Below are 15,868 nucleotides of genomic sequence, written 5' to 3' on the forward strand. Positions count from 1 at the left end.
AGTTATGCAGCAGGAACATAGGGGACAAACTTCCAGAACACATATCGCCGACCATCAGAGCATCGGTCTCGGCTTGGCTACATTTGACACACTCTAGATGGAAACACCTCACTTACCACGATCTCCCTTCCTATGTCCAGCATCCTTCAAGTGGTCCCAGATATGAACCTCAACCAGTGGATACTCCATGGCTGTACCACCTTAGATGCCCTGTATAATCTCGGAGTCCTTAAACCCTTCTCACAGTTAGTGTCGAAATATCACATTCCCACAACAGAATGGTACCGTTACATCCAAATTAAGCCCTGCCTGACACAAAACCCCCAGCTCAGAGCTCCCCTCCCGAAGAAAATTTGGGATTACCTCACATCCACTTTGTCGAAAGCCAAGGGCATATCTACAATTTATCCCGTCCTCGGTGAGAAGAACGTCCTGACCAAGACTCCCCCCCCCCCCCCTACTTAAATGGGAAGGAGATTTGGGCACAGTTTTTTCCCAGCGTCAGTGGTCCCTGGCCCTAACCTCAGGTTGTAAAGCCTCCCTGAGCGCTTCTGTCAGGGAATTGCATCTTAAGATATCCTTGAGATGGTATCTCACACCGCATATCATAGCAAAATTTGATGACAACAATCCCCCCAACATGTTGGCGAGAGTGTGGTCAGCAGGGTACCAAACATATACTGTGGGATTGCCCGCCCATACGAGCCCTATGGTCTAAAGCCTTTTTACGCTCAAAAATTACTCAAATACCCCTAGACCCCTCCCCAGAGCTAGGTCTACTTAATCTGACAATAGAAAAAATACCGCTGCAACTCCGCAAAATAGTATTGAATATACTCCTGGCAACAAGATTAAGCATCATTAGGAAATGGAACACCATCCAACCCCCATCATTGCTAGACATTGTCCGTACCACCCAATTGCACTACACATATGAACTGATTATGTCCCCCTCTAGCGAGCATTACCATAAAGAAAGAAATGGCACCCCTGGTGTCAATGGTTGAGTTCGAATTTTGATGTATAATCTAAGTTGATCACTAGATGGCGCATTTGTTTTTTCATTAGCTGTTGTGAGTGGTGAAGATGTAGGTATAATGCATTGTACTTTTCACCTGCCGATATTGTAGATGTTACGTGCTATCTGAGCTGATAAGGTCTGGAAAGATATTGATGATTGAATTCTTCACAGTTTTACCTGTTACAAATGTTTTGCAAACCTGCTTGTTGTTTTCCCTTGTTGTATGACAAAAATTACAATAAAAACTATTTGAAATGACTGTATACATGTCTGATTGGTTGTCTTGAAGCCACTCCCTTGTAACCCCCTTCCTTTTGTTCACTTGCTGTAAATAAACCTAGCGCTGCTCTGGAGGGCTCAGAGACTTTCACACACACACTCACTCAGACACAGAGAGACCCTTCAGATGGCATCGATATGACCCAACGTGACGGTTCCTTTGTCGCCGAGTGCGATGGGCTAACCTTATACAAAAGAGGTGTACATTGTACTTTTCAATACAAGGGATTAATGGCGTTTGGCACATAATATCCACAAGTGTGCTTTTCATTGCAGCAAATTTCAATACTCCAATCATTTCCACAACAGGTGGAAAGAGACATCCTTCCAATTGTTGTAATGTATTTGACAGCGGGGAGACTCCTCCGCTGTCAGAATACACTAAGCAGTGCTTATTGAAAGGAACAACAAGCTGGCTCGAGAGAAGTCTATCATCAGATCTACATTTCTGGAATGGGAACAGCCATAGATTAATTGAAAATGCGGCCCAGTCCCTGCTGAACTGCTTGAATCGTGATCCATCTATAGCCAGTTTTAGTTTCTCTAGAAAATCAGCAGTCTCCAGTAGAAGAAAAAGGAAGAAGCATTGACACATCAAATTATAGCCAACCAAAAAAGAACATGCATTTCTTTGTTTGCATTTAAACATTTTCATGCACAATAAGACAGCATTTTAGTCTTAGATGGTCAAGTTACAGAAGTAATATTGAGCAAGCAACTCTTGGTTAACTACTTCAGTACAAGGCACTTTCACCCCCTTCCTGCCCAGACCAATTTTCAGCTTTCAGCGCTCTCACACTTTGAATGTTAATTACTCAGTCATGCAACGCTGTACCCAAATGTTTCTTTTTTTTTCACACAAATCGAGCTTTCTTTTGGTGGTATTTAATCACCACTGAGTAATTTATTTTTGCGATACAAGCGAAAATTTTGAAAAAAAAAAAAAACATTTGGTTTTACTTTCTATTATAACATTTTGCAAATAAGTAATTTTTTTTCCATAAATTTGGGCCAAAATTTATACTACTATATATTTTTGGTAAAAAATAACCCAAATTAGTGGATATTATTTAGTCTGTGTGAAAGTTAGAGTCTACAAGCTATTGTGCCAATCATTGAAAATTGATCACGCCTAATCACACCTGATGTACCGTCGGCCTATCGCATTTATTGAGGCCCTGAAATGTCAGGACAGTACAAATACCCCCCAAATTACCCCTTTTTGGAAAGTAGACATTCCAGGGTATTTAGTAAGAGGCATGGTGAGTTTTTTGAAGTTGTAATATTTTCCCACAATTCTTGGGAAAATACTTTATTTTTACACAAGATTGTCATAATAACAAGTTATTTCTCACACACAGCATATGCATATTTGCAATTACACCCCGAAATACATTCTGCTACTCCTCCTGAATATGGCAATACCAAGAGTGAGGCTTTTAAACAGCCTGGCCACATACAGTGTCCTAACATGCAAGGGGCGCTGTCAGGTGTTCTAGGAGCATAAATTACACACATAATTTCATAAGTTTCACACATAATATCCTAACGACCTAACACACTTTTGAAGGCCCTGGAGCACCAGGACAATCTAATTACCCACATGACCCCATTTTGAAAAGAAAACACCCCAATGTATATTCTATGAGGCATGAGTCTTTTGAACATGTCTTTTTTTTTTACACAAGTTTTTGGAAAAATGTGGAAAGAAAATTAAAACGTATTTTTTTTTTTACACAAAGTTGTAAATTTATAAGATATTCCTAACACATAGCATGTACATAGCAAACATTACACCCCAAAATACATTCTGTTACTCCTCTGGAGTATGGCAATACCACACGTGTGAGACTTTTACACAGCCTGTCGACATACAGAGGCCCAACATCCAAGTAGCACCTTCAGGCGTTCTAGGAGCATTAATTACACATCTAATTTCATTACAACCCATCACACTTTTGAAGGCCCTGGAGCACCAGTGAGTAAAAAAATAAGAAAAAAAACACAAAGTTTGGGTTGTCCCCATAAAAGAAATAGAGGGGAAATATTCCAATGGGGACACTAGTTCTGGGGACCTTGTCATCCCCAAGGAAATCCCTCAATCTGCAGGGATTTCTTCTCACTTCTTGTTTGGCTATCGGACAGGAAGTGATGGAAAATCTCGGCAATGGGACAGATGGCAAAAAATATCTGACTGAGTTTATAACCCCCCCCCCCCTTACTCTATACAAAATAAGTTTTGCTTGTACTTCTACTTTAAGTGGCTTTTTCTAGGAAGGGCACTTCCCTTTAACAGGAGAGCTCTATTTGCTTCAACCTTAAACAATAACACAGGGGAACAAATACAATCCCATTTTAAAGTGGGCTCCAGCACGAATTGACCCACACCCATCATGTGACCACCCAAGCTCCCCATGCAAGGTTAAACAACTGCAAATAGAGGAGAGAGGATGGAGCTCCGAGAACCTTCACCGGTGCAGAGCAGCCCCCTAGCTGTAGCACACTTCAGCAGCAGGCTTCCATCACCCTGACTCCCAGAGATGAAGTCACAATAAACCACAAACAAAAAAGCCCAATAGTAAGGATAACCGAAAGGCACAAATGTACCCCCCTTACCTGGGCCTGGCTAGTGCATGAGATGAGGCACCTGCTTCCACCGTAGCAGCCAGCAGTTTCTGCTTTTTCCATGTTGCACAGTGCAGCAAAATTCTGAGAATGTGGAATGGCCAGGACCCGGAGTTCACATGTGGCAAGCCTCCACCACTATAGCGGCTTCCCTGCACTGAAGGAACCACCTTGTAAGTCCTGGGCTGCATGACACCAGCCCAAATAACTCCATGCAGCTTTGGGCACACAGGCACAGACAACCCGGCTGGCCATTGCTCCCCTGGGCTGGTGAGGGAAAAAAAGGCACTGCAACACCCCCATCATTCAACAGGAGGGAGGTGCTGGGATGGTCAGAAGATCAGAAAAAACCCTGGGTAAGACCCCCCCCACCACGGAGAGAGCATAGTCCCCACTACAAAAGTTGCCTGTAATGGCTCCATACTGGAGGAAACCGCATAACTGAGGGCATGGTGGAAGAGGTAGAACTTTAAAGCGTACAGCAGAAACATTTTTTTTTTTAAATGATTATATATGTAGCAATATATCCAGGCATTGGGACTGATGTGGGTCTGCCATGGTTACCGTAACACCAATAGCACATTTAAGCTGATTGCTCAAGTGTGAGATCTGAGACAATGACCAGTCCGGCGTCTTTGGTTGTTTTTGTTTATTTTATATGGGGATGGGAGAAGGGAATGAGTGGGATACTCCTCTGGCTCAACTAGGTACAAATTGGGACATTTGAAGAAAACTTACCGTTAGTGTACCGGTGGCGGCCTTTCTATTAACCCTTCCAGGAAGGACTACATATGAGAGATTGTGGCTCCACCCTACAGGAAACACAACTAATTTGCAGCTGTTAAAAAGGTCCCACCCATCTTTGAGCTTCAGAAATAGAAAAGTAACTTTCCAACTAAACTTTCAAGGGACACAGTTATTCAATAACATACAGATATATATATATATAGATATATATAGAGATATATATATATAGATAGATAGATATATATATATATATATATATATATATATATATATATATATATATATATAGATAGATAGATAGATAGATATATATATATATATATATATATATATATATATATATATATATATATATATATATATATATATATATATATATATACACACACACACATACACACATTTAACTCACCACCACCCTTGGGCGGGAAGTAGGCCGGCTGTCCTGGAAGGGTTAATAGAAAGGCCGTTACCGGTACACTAACGGTAAGTTTTCTCATTTCACCCTTCCAGGACGGCCTACATATGAGAGGATGTTAAAGGAATCCATACTGGCCTACCTTAGGGCAGGACCACTGCCTGTAAAACCTTTCTGCCAAAGGCAAGGACTTGTTGAGACAGTACTTCCACACGATAGTGCTTTAGGAAGGTATCTTGACTGGACCAGGTGGCTGCATGGCGGATCTGTTCCCAGGATGCTCCGGCTCCTTCGGCCCAGGATGTTGCCATGCCCCTTGTGGAATGTGCCTTTAGATTTGCTGGTGTGGGGATACCTGACACCTTATAAGACATACTAATGGCTTGCTTAATCCACCTAGAGATCGAGGGTTTTGATGCTTGCAATCCCTTTCTTGGTCCAGAATGTAGAACCAACACGTGACTAGACCTTCTAAATCCTTTGGTTCTTTCCAAATATGTGAGAAGACATCTTTTTACATCAAGGCAATGGAATTTTCATTCCTTTGCACACCTAGGCTTTTCACAAAATGATGGCAGGACCATCTCTTGTTTTCTGTGAAAAGAGGAAACTACTTTGGGTAGGTACAGGGGATCTGGTCTAAGAATCACTTTGTCTTAGAGAATTAGCATAAAGGGCTCCTTTATGGACAAACTTTGTAAATCTCCCACTCTTCTGGCTGTGGTAATTGCCAACAGAAAAGTTAACTTAATCGACAAAATATTCAGATTAACCTTAACCAAAGGTTCAAAGGGTTCACTAGATAACGTCTCTAGTACTTGAGTTAAGTTCCATACTGGAACATTAGCCCTATTAATCGGGGTCGCTCTTCCCCGAGCTAACAAAAATCTTTTAACGGCTCCAGACTTTTATCTAAGAAAACAGAAAGTGCCGCTACCTGTACTCTAAGGGTGTTAACTGCCACCCCCTTATCTACCCCATCCTGTAAAAATTCCAGGATAATGGGGATCGAGGCAGAGGAATTCTTCTTCTGACTCTGCCAAGTACAGAATTCTTTCCAAATTTTGGAATACATTTTCCTAGTAACATGTTTTCTACTTAGAAGGAGGGTATCAATGACCTTATCTGAACAACCTTTTCCCTTTAGGATTTGGCGCTCACTACCCAGGCTGTTAACAGAAAAAAACTGTGGTCTGGGGTGAATAAGAGGCCCTTGTAGTAACAGATCCGGAACCTCTGGTAGTTTCCAAGGAGCTGTCACTGATAGGGATACCAGAGTCGCGAACCACGTTCTCTTTGGCCACCAAGGGGCAATCAAGATGAGACGTAGTTGCGGCCATCCACTGAGTCTCTGTAGAACTCTTGGAATCAGATTTTGAGGAGGAAAAGCATAGGCTAGCCTGAAGTGCCATGGCTGTGCTAGAGCATCCAAGCCCAACATACCCTTTTGTTGTGTCAGGGAGAAGAACCGGCTTACTTTTTTGTTTTGCCAAGTGGCAAACATATCCACTTCCGGCTGACCAAACTTTTGAACTAGAAGTTGAAATATTCTGGGATTCAGTTGCCATTCTGTCTGCTTGATGGAATGGCGACTGAGGAAGTTCACTTCCCAGTTGTCCTTCCCTTTTATATGCACTGCCGATAGAGAAATCACTCTCTTTTTTTGCCCAGCCCAGTGTCTCCTGAGCTAACTTTAACAGGGTGTTCGATCTGGTCCCCCCTTGATTCAAGTAAGCTACTGTTGTAGCATTGTCTGAATGGATTTGGACTTCTTTCCCTGAAATGTCCTTTTCGAATGCTCTTATTGCTTCTCCCACCGCTTTCAGCTCTCTGTAGTTGGATGAGGCCTGACTTATCTGTATATCCCAGGTGCCCTGGGCATGAGCTCATTCAAGATGCGCTCCCCACCCCTCGGAACTTGCATCCGTGGTGATCTTTCGGGGTTTCTCTTGACCCCAGAGTCGCCCCTTCCCTCAGATTTTTGAGAACTGTCCACCATTTTAGGGATATTACTTGCGGGGAGAGCGTAATTTTTTCATCTAGGGACTCTTGTTTCTTGTTCCAAGAGAGCAGGTGGAAAAATTGGAGGTGTCATGAGTGCAATTTGGCCCACTCTACAGCTGGGATACAAGCTGTCATCCGACCCAAAATCCTCATGATCTGTCTCCAGGAACACCGAGGACGAGAACAGACATTTTCCACCTCCGAGACCACTTTTTCCACCTTTTCCTCTAGGAGAAAAAGTCTCTTTACTCTGGAAACTATCTTGTACCCCAGATAGACTTGAACCTGTGCTGGCTCTATTGAGGATTTCTCCACATTCATCAGCCACCCTACCGTCTGTAGGACTGACATCACTTTTTGGGTGTCTGCCGTGGCCTGTTTTGCTGATCTTGCAAAGATCAACATATCGTCCAGATAAGGGATCAAACTTAGGCCCTGAAGATGAAGATGGCCTACTACTTCTGCCAAGATCTTCGTAAAGATCCTTGGACTGGCTGCCAAGTCAAAGGGAAGCGCTCTGAACTGCCAGTGTGCAGTTCCTTCTTCCGTCACTACTGTGAATCTGAGGAATGCTTGATGTTCCGGACAAATTGGGACATGCAGGTAAGCATCCCTTAGATCCAGTGTGGTCATAAAGAGATGTTCTGAAACAGATTTTTTCTGACCGCATAAATGTTCTCCATAGAGAACTTCTTGTATATTAGAAATTTGTTTAATTTTTGAGGTTTATGACTAGCCGGAATTTTCCTGAGGGCTTTGGTACCACAAATATGTGGGAGTAAAAGCCTTGGAATACCTGACTTAATGGTACAGGTGTAATCACCCTCTGTTATACTAACTCTTGAATACCTTCTAGCAGTGCTTTCTTCTTTTGTTTTACTCTTGAGGGATATGTCATTGTTATTTCTGTCACTGGCTGAGAGGAAAACTCCAGTCGGTAACCTTCCCGGATGATCTGGAGAATATAGGGGCTGGTTGAGATGTTTTCCCATTGGGAAATGAAATGGGCTAACCTGCCCCCTACCCCGACGCTGGCGTCACTTGGTCTCTTTAGGATTGGGTCCAGGTTTAAGGAACAGCAAGTTAGCTCCTTGTTTTCCCTTTGCCGGACCACCTCTCCTGGTTTGCCCCCTGAAAGGCCTTTGTTGGTTTCGGTCTTGGAAGTTCCAAAAGGAATACCTCCCCAACTTGTCCTTCCTCTTAGTAGGGAATTTTTTCCCCTTCTCTGAGGATCTGGATAAAACATCATCCAGCCCAGAGCCAAACAAAAAAGACCCTTCAAAAGGTAATGCGCAAAGTCTCAGCTTGGAAGATATATCTCCTTCCCATGCTTTGACCCAAACTGCCCTCCTAGCAAAATTCATCAGAGCTGCTGTTCTTGCAGAGGCTAATATTGACTCTACTGCTGAGTCTGCTAAGACACCGCTTTCCCAATCACAGATAGGGAATCTAGTAAGTCTTGTGATCCCTCATTGTAGAGATATGTTTTGACAATTCCTTGATCCAGAAATCTGCATTTCTGGCCATACAGGTATCTGCTAGAGCTGTAGTCATATTATATGAGTTAGAAGCATAAGCCTTATTTAGTAAGGATTCGATCTCGAGATCCATGACACCTTTAATGTGACCAGCATTTTCAAAGGACAAATCTGACCTCTTTGATAGCTGGGCCAGAGGAGCGTCTAGTTTAGGGCTTTTTATAAATTCCTCCAATTCCTGTTCCTCAAAAGGATACCTTCTTTTCCAGTTTTTTGGTCTGGATAAGGCATTCATAGGAAATTTCCATTCCTGGTCAATCATGTCCTTTAAAGACTGGTGGATGGGAATTGCTCTGTACTGGGCTCTTCCCAAGCCCTTGTACACTTTATCCTTAATGGAAGACTCTTTGACCGGAGTTGGGATCCCTTCAGTGGCATGCACCACTTTAAGGAGACCCTCCATACACTCTAAAGGAAAGAGACTCTTGTTTCTTTTGAAACTATCCCTTTCCTTCTCATTGTCACTGTTTGACTCCTTGTCTGAACTGGATGGGGATCTAATGTGACTGGTGCCTTCCCCTGGATCCTCCTCCTCCCTAACTTGTGATGAGGGAATGGGTTGGGATCCTGACAAGAGAGAAGAGGGTCCTCTTGACCACACACTATCCTGGGAGGATAAACTATCCCTTGATATTTCCTCTGTCTGTGTTAGGGTCTGAGTGATAGCTGCTGCAGTCCTAAATGACTGAATAGTAGCCAACATCTCATCCTGCATTGATTTAAGGAAACCTCTCATTAAAACAGATGCTTCTTGCGCTGCCAATTTATTAATACATGTATGGCACAATGGCTTTAAGACCTCGACAACTTATCCCCACAGTTACCACACTTTCTAGTCATGTTAGTGCTGGTGTTAGATGGGGGTCTGGTCTGGCAGGGGTCTCCTGTGTAGCTGGAAGACCTGTGCATAGACACGAAGAGAAAACATTTGTTTGCAACAGACATATTTAGTCTAACACTGCGGCTGCTCAATCAGGAAAGAAAAAGGCATGACTGTCTCCTATAGACAGCAGTTGGCCCAGCCACCGCTGTAGTCACTTACCCGGGTTTTTCTGAGTTTCCTACAGTCACCTGCACTGCCGCTTTCTCCTCTGTGGGAAGTGCGGTCGTTCGAGTCTCTTTGGGGTGTTTCAGCCCCTTCGTAGCCGGAGATTCTGCCATGAGTGCTCGTAGATCCGGCGTCTCCTCCCTCTCGAGCTTCCTTCCGGGTACTGCTCGCTCCTCCTCTTCTGACCAGAACTTCCGGTCTTCACAGCGAGGCTTGAGGCACGCTCTTTGGCGGGAAATTCGAAATTCTTACCGTCCAGCAATAGAGGAGCAATGGAAGAGACTCTTCCTGCAGAGACAACAGGTATGGAGGGACCTTCTCCTTAAGGTAACCGACTCCCCGACATGTTTGGCGACCTGCAAGTTCCTGTTTCCAGGACACAGATAGGGAGGAACCTCTCATAGGCCATCCATACCTGTCTTACAGGGGTACCTATCAGACACTCCTTTGCCTTCAGGTCAGAGAAAAAAAACAAACGTTCCAGTGTAAGGTTGGAAACACAACTGAACTGAAGCTCAAGGATGGGTGGGACCTTTTTAACAGCTGCAAATTAGTTGCGTTTCCTGTAGGGTGGAGCCACAATCTCTCATATGTAGGCTGTCCTGAAAGGGTGAAATGAGAAAAATGCCTTTAAGGGCTGGCTTGATGCCGGTCAAAGCCCATAGGCGCTCGAGAATCTGACTCACTGTCGGTGAACTTCAACTTGACTTCTGACACTTCCTCACAGCTCAAAAGTCCTTTAAAGCACTCCCTGTAGTCTTCACTGATTGAGGTAATCTCTTGTAATGCTGCAGTAACTCTTAACACTGTAAACACTGCACTGTACACTCTGCACTTCAGGGTCCAACCACTGGCACCCCCTTTATTTTGCTCCTGCACCAGCTAGCTCCTGGATCCCTCTGACCTTCTCCACAGTGGCCCCCTCTGCTAGGCAGACCCCCAGGGGCAGTTTACAGTACTCATGACTGGGAATGCTTTCCTGAAACTCGACCCCTCACAGCTCCACTGGTCCTCATCACACTGGATCCTCTCCTGCAGCTCAGCCCTGTGTCCCCTCAGGCAAGTTGCCTGAGACACCTGATTCCTCCTGATAGGAGGAGAGACACCTATCGCCTCTCTCCTGGGACTCTGCTTCCTGCCAAAGACAATCTGTCATGTGCTCCCCACAGACTTATACCCCTTCCCAGAATGCTCTGCGGCAGAATCTGCCCTTCCAGGATGGATACAAGCCCAGGTGTGCTATTGGTCAGGTTTCCTCCACTGCCCAATGAGAGCCCTCATTGGGACACAATGGGGAGACTCCCCAACACAACAGGCACACCTGGGAACATGTACAAGCCTAGCTGAAAATCATGGCCCTGCTGGTAAGACTATACTTTACCTAGCACCTACCTTGGAGGGTGCTATATATATATATATATTTATATTAGTGTGACAAGTGCCATGGGCTACTGGAGGAGTGTGGAGACCAGCCTCCTGCCCATGGACTACGGGCCCTGGCTTGTAGGGGAGTGCACCTCTGTGTGGGGGTATATGCTGGAGGACCATGGGAGTAGTGTTGCTTTGGACTCAAATCCATGTCACCCCAAGATACAGACTCAGACTGGGATCAATGTTACAGGCCTAAAGCGGCCTTTTGCCGCAGAGGACTTCTCCACACATTGAGAGACTAAAGAGATGCTAATGATGTCTACTGTGGGGATGTGTATTGACAGTTATAATAAGGTGTGTTGAAAATGGAGACGGGCAGTCTGAGAGCCTACGTCTTCTGCTTTCATCTGTTTAGAGGTTAAGTGTGTTCACATTTCTAGGAAAGTGTATTCAGCTATGTTTGGGCTGGTTGTTTGTGGAGTCAGTTATGATAATGCTAATCCTGTCTGAGCCTGCAATGTCATTCACCTGTTTCTGTCCAGATGGCCAGGTATGTTAATTATGTTCTGTATACAATACATTTACATGATGTAATCAAGCACCTAAAACTGTATATATTGGAAGTTAGTAGGTGAATAAAGTGTCTTTTGTTTTACCCTTCATTGAGCTTAGGCTAGTGTTTGGGGGGAATTGAGGGTCCAGGTCACTGCATCACGTGAGAGTCTGGAGACCCAAGACCGAAATACTTGGTCCAAGTATTGGGGATCTGTTACACATATATATATATATATATATATATATATATATATATATATATATATATACACACACACACATACACACACACACAGGTCCCTCTCAAAAAATTAGCATATTGTGATAAAGTTCATTATTTTCATTATTTTCTGTAATGTACTGATAAACATTAGACTTTCATATATTTTAGATTCATTACACATAACTGAAGTAGTGCAAGCCTTTTATTGTTTTAATATTGATGATTTTGGCATACAGCTCATGAAAACCCCAAATTCCTATCTCAAAAAATTAGCATATCATGAAAAGGTTCTCTAAACGAGCCATTAACCTAATCATCTGAATCAACTAATTAACTCTAAACACCTGCAAAAGATTCCTGAGGCTTTTAAAAACTCCCAGCCTGGTTCATTACTCAAAACCGCAATCATGGGTAAGACTGCCGACCTGACTGCTGTCCAGAAGGCCATCATTGACACCCTCAAGCAAGAGGGTAAGACACAGAAAGACATTTCTGAACAAATAGGCTGTTCCCAGAGTGCTGTATCAAGGCACCTCAGTGGGAAGTCTGTGGGAAGGAAAAAGTGTGGCAGAAAACGCTGCACTTTTGAGGTGACCAGTAGTGATGTACCGAACTGTTCACCGGCGGACAGTTCCCGGCGAACTTAGCATGTTCGCGTTCGCCGCTGCGGGCGAACATATGCGATGTTCGGTCCGCCTCCTATACATCATCATTGAGGCAAACTTTGACCCTGAACCTCACAGTCAGCAGACATTCCAGGCTAATCAGCATACCTCCCTAAGGCAGCATCCATCTTAGATAATTTCTGAACCAGAGAGTCACACCGGACCAGCACTACTGTCCGCCCTGAACGCACAGGTGGATCAGTGGCTGACCCCGCACCAACTGGAGATCGGCAAAGTGGTGTGTGACAACGGAAGCAATTTGTTGGCAGCACTGAATTTGGGCAAGTAGACACATGTGCCGTGCATGGCACATGTGTTGAATCTGATTGTACAACGCTTTGTGCAGAAGTACCCAGGCTTACAGGACGTCCTCAAGCAGGCCAGGAAGGTGTGTGGCCATTTCAGGCGTTCCTACACGGCCATGGCGCACTTTTCAGATATTCAGCGGCTAAACAACATGCCTGTGAGGCGCTTGATTTGCGACAGCCCGACACGTTGGATTTCAACGCTGCTAATGTTCGACCGCCTGCTCCAACAAGAAAAAGCGGTCAACGAGTATTTGTATGACCAGGGTGCTAGGACAGCCTCTGTGGAGCTGGGTATTTTTTTGCCACGTTACTGGACACTCATGCGCAATGCCTGTAGGCTCATGCGTCCTTTTGAGGAGGTGACAAAGCTAGTCAGTCGCACCGAAGGCACCATCAGCGACATCCTCCCATATGTTTTCTTCCTGGAGCGTGCCCTGCGAAGAGTGCTGGATCAGGCCGTAGATGAGCGTGAAGAGGAAGAGTTGTGGTCACCATCACCACCACCAGAAACAGCCTTACCATCGCTTGCTGGACCTGCGGCAACACTGGAAGAGGAGTCAGAGGAGGAATGTGGCTTTGAGGAGGAGGAACACCAACCACAGCAGGCATCCCAGTCTGCTCGTTGTCACCTATCTGGTACCAGTGGTGTTGTACTTGGCTGGGGGGAAGAACACACCTTCAATGACATCAGTGAGGACAAGGAATGGGACATGAGTAGCTCGGCATCCAACCTTGTGCAAATGGGGTCTTTCATGCTGTCATGCATGTTGAGGGACCCTCGTATAAAAAGGCTGAATGAGAACGACCTGTACTGGGTGGCCACGCTACTAGACCCCGGTATAAGCAGAAAGTCTCTGATATGTTACCTAATTATTGGCAGTCACAAAGGATGCAGCAGCTACAAAATAAGTTGAAAAGTATGCTTTACACAGCATATAAGGGTGATGTCACAGCACAACGGGAATCCAACAGGGGAAGAGGTGAAAGTAATCCTCCTCCTACCACAACCACGCCGGCAAGGACAGGACGCTTTACAGACGTGTTGTTGATGGAGGATATGCGGAGCTTTTTTAGTCCTACGCATCGCCACAGCCCTTCGGGGTCCACCCTCAGAGAACGACTCGACTGACAGGTAGCAGACTACCTTGCCTTAACTGCAGATATCGACACTCTGAGGAGCGATGAACCCCTTGACTACTGGGTGTGCAGGCTTGACCTGTGGCCTGAGCTATCCCAATTTGCCATTGAACTTCTGGCCTGCCCCGCTTCAAGTGTCCTGTCAGAAAGGACCTTCAGCGCAGCAGGAGGTATTGTCACTGAGAAGAGAAGTCGCCTAGGTCAAAAAAGTCTCGATTACCTCACCTTTATTAAGATGAATGAGGCATGGATCCCTAAGGGACTGACAGTGGGGGATGCATTTGACTAAAAAAGGCCTGATGAGATGCCTTGGGCTAAAAATGGTCCACACGCTGCTGTATGTAATCTCTGCATGCCGGATGACTTACGTGACGTCTCCGCCACCAACTACGGTTCAAGCCGCAATGTTTTAGTGCACTTTCTGCCTTGAAAACCTCAATTTTTCCGGCCGCTGCTACAGCAGCGGCTGCAACAATACCTCATTTTTCATGCATGTGTACATGCCTAATTTTTCTGGCCTCTGGTGCTACACTGCGGCTGCAAAAAAAAACGACAAAAAAAAAAAAAGGCACATACATGTGTCAATTCCCCTTCGTGATCGTTACCTTGTTGTGGTGAAGGGGCTTGCGTATCACAATGAAGCAATCACCTCTAGGAGTGTGTTGGCAATGTTGGCACACCCCAGATGATAAGGTTGTTGCTTCATTGTGAACAGACCAAAAGTGATCAGCGTGATCATTTTTCATAGAAAAAAACAATTTTTTTTTTTATTTTTTTTTTTTATTAAAGAAAAAGGACAGCCTCTGCGGAGCTGGGTATTTTTTGGCCGCGTTACTGAATGCTCATGCACAATGGCTGTGGGCTCATGTGTCCGTTTGCGGAGGTGACAAACCTGATCGGTCGAACCCAAGGCAACATCATCGACCTCATCCCATATGCATTTTTTCTGGAGCGTGCCCTGCGAAGAGTGCTGGATCAGGCCGTAGAGGAGCATGAAGAGGAAGAGTTTTGGTCCCCATCACCACCAGAAGCAGCCTTGTCTTTGTCGATTGCTGGACCTGTGGCAACGCAGAGAGAGGAGTCTGAAGAAGAGAAGTCAGAGGAGGAAGGTGGCTTTGAGGAGGTGGAAGACCAACCACAGCAGGCGTCCCAGGGGGCTTGTTGTCACCTTTCGGGGACCCTTGGTGTTGTACATGGCTGGGTGGAGGAAGAGACCTTCAATGACTTCAGTGAGGACAAGGAACGGGACATGGCTAGCTTGGTATCCAACCTTGTGCAAATGGGGAGTTTGCGGTTGTGCAAATGGACTGACTGTTGGCCAATGGCCAGGTGATAACTGCACCCTGTTGGAGGCAGGGGCGCAGCACAAGGTTAAGGTTGTGAACCCGATAGCAGACTGCTGCAGATGGACCGGAACATGAGCCCAAGATTCCCCAGGGCGCGGAGTCTAAGACCCAGCAGGTGTTCACCAGAGCCTCTAGTGGTGAGGATGGACTTGGCTGCAGCTGGGCCCAGGTTGCGGCCCCTGGGGTCCCCCAGGTCATGCTCCGTAGGGAGAGAAGGGAAGCAGCCACTCAGGACACACGGAATGGTGATGGGTAAGCCGAGGTCGGGGTAACAGCCAAACTGGAACAGTCAGAGACAAGCCAAAGTCGGTACACAGTACGTCAAGAACACAGGAAACTAGCAACAGGGAACAGCAAAGCTAGCTGGCCTGCAGTGAACTGGTTAATATAGACTTCCTGTAATGGCCTGGGGTGGAGCCAAACGGAGGAGAGATGATAAAAACAGCCAGAAGGAATAGTCTGGCCCTTAATAATGCAGACATGAGGATCAGGAGGAACAGGTAAACTCAGTGAGTGCTGGATACTGGTCGTGTACCTGGAAAGTGCTCTAGGGGCCCCTCTTTTTGGGGGGTCCCCCAGATTT

Source organism: Pelophylax lessonae (genome assembly GCF_965119305.1).
Source record: "Pelophylax lessonae genome assembly, chromosome: 2".
Lineage (NCBI taxonomy): Eukaryota > Metazoa > Chordata > Amphibia > Anura > Ranidae > Pelophylax > Pelophylax lessonae.